The sequence below is a fragment of the Topomyia yanbarensis genome, chromosome 2, assembly GCF_030247195.1.
Source record: "Topomyia yanbarensis strain Yona2022 chromosome 2, ASM3024719v1, whole genome shotgun sequence".
Classification (NCBI taxonomy): domain Eukaryota; kingdom Metazoa; phylum Arthropoda; class Insecta; order Diptera; family Culicidae; genus Topomyia; species Topomyia yanbarensis.
In genome coordinates this window covers 424,062,192-424,069,272 of record NC_080671.1, presented here as the reverse complement: position 1 = coordinate 424,069,272, position 7,081 = coordinate 424,062,192, and the positions used below count along the sequence as shown (strand labels likewise).

Sequence of the window (7,081 nt, the reverse complement as noted above, 5' to 3'; positions counted from 1 at the left end):
GCTCCGTTATTGCTAACAAGCCCGTGCATCAGGTTAACAATCCTTTATATTTCCCTTCAGTGTTCGGTATTATCGCTCGTATACTTGTATTCCACAAACAATCCGATATGGAAAATAAGAAATACTTTCCTTGATTTATAACATCTCTCGCTATTTTTGCCTGTATAATGTGTTATCACTCGGTAGTTTTCAAGCCAATAAATATATCGTAGAGAAGAAGTAGCGAATTCTGTCCAAATACTGTTGCAATAAATAGTGATCCGGCCCATTACGCGGATAAGATTAGCTTTTCTAGGCAATACTCCCACGGTCGGCCGTGTGGAGTTCAAATTGCTTTTGTTTAGGGAACATAGTATACTCTCGGTAGCCGGCTGCCCAGAGTTTAAAAATAACCAAAAACTAAACAAGATCATCTCTTTTTCGAGTGATCGTGCACTCGAAGACTAACTAAACAACTACCTAATAAAACATGCTTTACAGGTCGCATCGTTTGCTTGGAGCGAATCCTAGACCTGATACCCTTCCAAACCACCAACTCCGCGACACCTATGGAAGAGTCTGATGAATCGTCGTCCTTCCGTTAAGTAGGTGGAGCATCAACACTTCCCGTCTACCTTATCCTTTATCCTTCCCCGTGAACGATGGAGATGGGGGCGGCCGGCAATGATGGCTATCATGCTGTTGAGGTTTTAATATGGGTCGGATTGGTATGAATTCCTACTTACCACTTCCTAAGCAACTCTTATTAGATAATCAGCAGTCAAACATGATGAAGTCAGTGTGCAATCCGCCAAAATCATCGTCACAACGCAACGCAACGCAACGCAACGCAAGGAACGTTCTGGGTGACCCAAAAGTGCTGCCACGGACAATAACATTATTAAAGCATCCTGATCTGTTATTAAGAGACCGTGTACACTTCAAGGGCGTGAGATTGCTAAGTGTGTAGGCTTCTCAAGTGTGTGGGCAGGGTACATCACATTCTACCAGCCGATTTGTGGATATGAAAAAACAAGTACATACGTATTGGGTGCCCTGTTTGCTCACAGCTGGAGCACCGCACATCCGAATCAAAACATCAGCAGCGTGTCTTGAATGGTACCGTAAGAATCCCAATAATTTTTTGCGGTGATTTGGAACTGATGACGAAACGTGGGTACTATACACCAGAAGCGAAATGATAGTCAATGCAGTGGATTAGGGAAGGAGAACTGGCTCCAAAGATTACCAAACTCCGGGGAATGCAATGGTTCTAGTTTGTCTGACACACCAAGGGAATTATCATGGTCGATTATCTAGAAGGGAGGAAGATCACCAGTAGGAAGTACTGCTTGAAACTACTGGACCATTTAGACTTTGTAATTAAAGAGAAACATCTTGCTTTTAGGAAGAGGAAAATACTGTTTCATAACGACAACGCTGTCGGTTACACCTGTGCGGTATTAAAGGGTAAATAGAATAGATTACGGTAAGAAATCATCGACCATCCATCATATTCTTCTGTCCTGACCTCATATGATGCTTTTTTTTCACAAACTTAAAACTCACCTTAGTGGAGAGAGATTTTCATCGAAGGTGTCGAAGACTCCTTTTCTCATTTTGTTACGGACCTTGACAAAAAAAATTTGGGCGGAGACTAAAAATTTTCAAAGGAACTTGATCAAATGTATTGAGAGCCAAGAAGATTACGTTGGAAAATAAATTACAATTTGTCTGGGTATGTGCCTCTTTTATAGTTGGAACAAGGACTTTTCAAGCCATCTTCAAACATTATTATATTATAATGAAATGATGTTTAATAATTTTTTATGGGTTTTATTCAAATTCAAAGTTCTTTGTTTTTTTACTCCCCATCAATGTTCGTAAAACAATCTTCCTATCCTTGAGTCCTGACTTCGCTCTCGCAGCCGGGGCTGCAGCCCGGCATCAGTGACGACGCGCTTATCACAAAGTACGATTACTGCACTCGTCGAAAAAAAAACCGTTCCGTGTCGTATTTTGAACTCCACTAACTCACACCATCCATCATGGATGTGTAGCACAGTCAGTTAGCAGCCTATACTTACGTACGCGCGATTTTGTAGTTTTTCTTTAAACAAGTCAAGTCAAGCCGCCGTCAGCACTATGTACACCAGTCAGTGAAGTGTCGAAGTCTGTGCCGGCGAGGACGGTCTACTGACTGATTGGAAAATTGTCAATTGACAGCGTACGGTCAGTCACGGGCTAGTTTCGGTCGCGAAGACACGTACCATCTGCCAGTGAATTCCGCGCACTGTCGCCCGGATCGCGTACTTTTCAGAATATTTACCCGTCAATGATTTATTTTTCGTTCGTCAGTTACGAGTTTTACGATCGAAAAATAGGATCGCAGGATGTGAGTGGAAAGATAGAAATTATCCGCGGTGAAAGCTCGCACGTGTGAAAGCACGCAAGGACTTGACTGTGATCCTTTTGAAGTAGTGAAACGATCTTCGTGGCTGTGTACTCCTCTCCAATTGCACAGCCGTTGCGCAGTTCTTATCACAAATTCTTGCGTGTTATTTGTGTTCTCGTGAAATCGTCGCGCGAGGAACATTAATGTGTGGTCGTAGTATAATGAAACGTGAAACTGCTGACATGAAATTTAATCGGGCCAAGTAACGGCGAGAGGAATAAACAATTTAGGTTTGTGAATAAGTGAGTGTTGTTTTTGGATATTATTTTTCGGAAGTAAGTTGACATCATCTGGTTGGCGACAATTTTTTGTACTATTTTTGCGGTATGGTGGGTGGTCGAAAATTCTTGTCGTGGTGGGGATATGTGGTGGCTGGTGTTGTAACTGATTTACAACATAATTCGCAAAGCGCATTTTGTGACTCCAAACTGGAATTTGAAACATTATATCATTTAAAATAATTTTTGTTTTCAACTGGATGTTCCAAAATTAACAAAATAAAATAAGATTATTTTTTTCCGAACACTCTCCCCCAAATATTAATATTATCCAGGATATATTATATATGTTTAGACAGTAGATACAGAACACTAGATTTGGATTGTCGCTGGCATCAGTGGTAGGAACATCATTGTTTTGATCCCGGTAGGGGAACATGGGGAGACTTGACCAGGTTTTTAGCTAAAACTGCATAAATCTCTAAAAAAGCCTTCAATCCCTCAAAAGTCATTCAGATATAATGCGCAAAGTTATTGCGCGTCTTCATGATTTTTTGCAGAATTTTTAATTTAATTTTTGAAAAGTTACAAAAGTTTTCCTGTGATCGTTTTTTCTGGTCAAGTCTCCCCATTGCGGGGAGACTTGACCAAGAGAATTTTGAAAAATCATAACAAAAAATAATGACATAAAACATACTGTAATTATTTTTTCCCCTATTGTCGAGATCCTTAGGTAGCGGTAAAAAATATAAAAGAGTTGCATTTGATAAATTTTGATTTTTATTAATGCATTTCTTTTCAAGGATTAACTGTACTGCTTGAATTGCATGTTCACACGTCACGAAATCAGTCCTACTATTGCTAACTTTGTTTACCAATATTAAAATATAAAGACTTATGTTTGGGGTGGAATTTTTTTATGGCGTGATTAACATTAACAGTTGATACCAAAGCTTAATAAATATTAGGAATTTTGTATCTTTCTTCAGCTGATCGCCACTTGGTCAAGTCTCCCCAACATTAGTTATTGCATTCAATGTCATGCAAATTCTAGTAATAACTATTCCAATGTTCCAGTTTATGTAAAATCATTTCACTGCTTCACAAGGATTAAGATGGTATATTAGTACATTAATAGTAATTAGTAGTCGAGTAGATATGTCTATACAAAGTTTGATAAAAAATTACATCATTTAATTCAAATTTATAAATCACGTAATATTTTCTGTAAGGAAAGGATTTTTCATTCCAAACTTTTAAAACTACCTTAACGGATCGAAAAAAGTATAAAAATATTTTTGAAAAAAATTTAAGAATCGAATAGAAGACGTCATAGCCGAAAATAGAATTTTGCGCTTGGTCAAGTCTCCCCATGTTCCCCTATATAACTGTCAAATGGGCCAAATAGAAAAAAAGCAAAAAAAAAAATCCTCTATCGTCGTGTCATAGCGACTAATCATTTTGGTGTGTTATAGCCAGCGAAACAATGGCCATTAGTGGCTGGTGTATTTTCATTACATTGAATGCACAAATTGTCTAAACCTGCATTGAATTTTGATAAGTTTTCATTTCTTTGTGCGGCATTTACAAAATCTTTCATTTCATAACAATAACAGTCGAAAATTTACACCGAGAAAAATCGTTATATTGATTCTATTGATTTCACACATGACCTTTTGCAATTTGTAGCAGCACATCAAAATTATCTGTCACACATAAATATCATGTGCAAAGTATTGAAATTGCCGTGCCGTAAATCAAAATTATTATAGTATGCCACATAGAAATTTGATTCATAGCCAATTTCACATTATTTTTCGGTCTGCCTCTCGTTTTTACTGCTGTAAATTTTATGCATGTCTTGTATGCATAAACATCACAGCAGTATAAAAGAGACGGAAATAAAAAAATTTGCAAACTCTGTATTTTACCAATTTGAACATCAACTAAACAGTTTGTTGTTGCAAACAAGCTAAATTTTTCTGCGTGTACCAAGAATGTGGACCGAAGACTTTTACCAGATAGATGTGTGGCACCTTGACAGATATATACCGACAACAAAACAAACATGTTTTGAAGCGAAAACAATGGGAACACCAGCGACAATCCTAATCTAGTGTTCTGTATCTACTGTTTAGACCTTAAGCACTATTATCTTTAATCGCGACCAGATCCAAAATTGTTTAGTTCAGCGGTTCTCAACCTTTTTCGTAACTCTAATCCCTTCGAAACCATCCTGAATTGTGGTTAAACCTACGGTCTGTTACGAAAACAAGTCTTAAAATTCCTGCATAAACTCTGGAAGGAAATTCTACTTCGCGTACCTCCAGCAATTACTGCACGATGCGCGAGGGGTTCGTGGTCCCCAGATTGAGAATTGCTGGTTTAGTTGAACTGAATTTACCGAATTATTCGCGATCGAACGGTAACCCATACATTCTTGGAGTCTTTTGCTGCTTTTTTAGTTAGAGTGACAACCATCAATACATTAATTTTCCAGGCTAGAGATAAATGATTGATCATAAATTGTTGTTAATTTTCGACTTTCGCTTCTTTCGAACGTAATTAACCTACAATCAATACGCGTGCAGAATAATAGACCGCCCGTGCGCTACTATTTCGTTATTGACCAGAACCGATTAAGATTGTAAATTTGCAAAACGTTAATTGTAAACAACATGCTTGGAGATAACCTGTTGTTCTACATTGTGCTATCTGTGCTGACCCTTACGTGTTGAGTGATACCGTCGGGGCGGACACGTTCGAATGCAGATCTGTTGGGAATGGACGAAATGTCAGTTCTATGCATGGAACTACTAGAAAAACGAGGAATGTTTTTTGTGCTTTTTGGAGATTTTTTGTGGTTTGTTGTATCGAAGATTTGTGCGTTGAACGGTGTAGAATAATGATTTCTTTTGCTATACTAGAAATGGATAATAGAGTTGTCCCAGCAGTAAAAAAATCTGGGTTGGTGATGTCAGAGATATAATCGTAATGAAGTAGAATGCACTTATGATATATATTATACGATGCAATCGTGTCCTTAACGCAGTGGCCGCTGTCTAGATCTAGCCAGGCCAAAATTTTAGTTGCATGCTCATTCAGAAAATGGAACAGTCGCTTTTTGAGACACTCCTGCCCATACATTATGGTATATGTGGTTACGAATGTCTGAGATTTCAACCCGCAAGAACATATAGCTTGCCATACAAGAAAATTTTAATGAAACTTTGTTTTGTATTTCCGTTTTAGTTGTTCAGTAGCATCTCTTAGACTAGTGGCAGTGTAAAATTCAGGACCAGAAAGGTACTTGAGCTTTTCGAAGCATTAGGGGGAACTGGGCCAATTCGGACCTAATAAGGGTTTATGAGCTGTAGAACTGAAACGTGTCAACCGAATCACAAATACAGTTATGTCCCGTTTTTATCAACCAATCGAAAAATTTTGGTTGATAAAACAGGGAAGTTGATGAAATCGAAAAAAAATTATCTTCATTCTTCCATCCTACATAATTAGAAGCAACCTGAGAACTATCTTAATTTGTTAGTTTGCAGGAAAATCAAACCTAATGCCCTATCAGTGCAATAAATTGTATTTAACTAAACCGTCCGACAGTTGTTCAATCCAACTTCCAAGCATATGATCGATCTGAAATTTTGCAGATAGTCTCATCACAGAGAACAGACGCCCTGTCAAAAAAAAATGCGGACGAACATAGTCAGTCGATTTAAAAAGTTTGACGTTTAACTCAAATCGCCTGTGCTAATTGCCCCCAGGAACAAATGCAATTTGCGAATGCGATTTAAAGGCAATTTCAATACTTAGACAAATTTTCTGGCGGCTAAAATGGACTTGGTTGTTTTTTTGCGGTTTTCAAACATGGCGGTTCATGTTTGGCTTAAGCTTCAAATTGTTTTTTGAACAATTGGTGTGTTCTCACTTGTATTTTGTTAGTCTAGTACACTTCATTTAGCCAACGAATGTAGAAAATTGTGGAATCGTGTGTAAGTATAGTAGAACAAGATCTCTGACACAAAGTCTTAATGAACGTCAGATTGTGATACGTTTTGGTGTGCAATACCAATTTCACCTTTGATTCTTCCTATAAGTTGGTGGTGATTACCTAGTATACTGGTAAGTATATGTGAGTATATAATGAATCCAAAAATAAGTATTATTTTTAATTTTCATATTAGGCAATTAAGGGCAATTAAATGGCGCGTTCCGTGAGCGATTTGGGGGCGATTTAAGGGCGGGTTGGGCGGCAAATCGTCCAATTGTTGCATTTGAAATAGCCCCAAAATTGCCAGAAATTTGCTGGCAAATTGAAGAGCAATTAGCGCATCCGAGTTGGTAAATAGCCCCCCGTTAGCCAGCAACTTGCCCTTTTTGACTGGGCGTCCATCTTCAGCATTCAACTTGTGTAAAA

General features: G+C 38.1%; 1 protein-coding gene across 2 annotated transcripts in view; it reads left to right on the top strand.

Annotated features, from left to right (window-relative positions):
- The first annotated feature begins 2,157 nt into the window (after window positions 1-2,157).
- LOC131685283 (open rectifier potassium channel protein 1) overlaps window positions 2,158-7,081 on the top strand; it is an 83,736-nt gene continuing 78,812 nt past the window's right edge. Inside the window, exon 1 of one of the 2 annotated variants that reach the window (XM_058968891.1) lies at window positions 2,158-2,676. The gene's annotated coding sequence lies outside the window, so the exon portion shown is untranslated. Of the gene's footprint in view, window positions 2,710-7,081 lie in introns of both variants that reach the window. The other variant, XM_058968890.1, reaches the window with a different exon arrangement.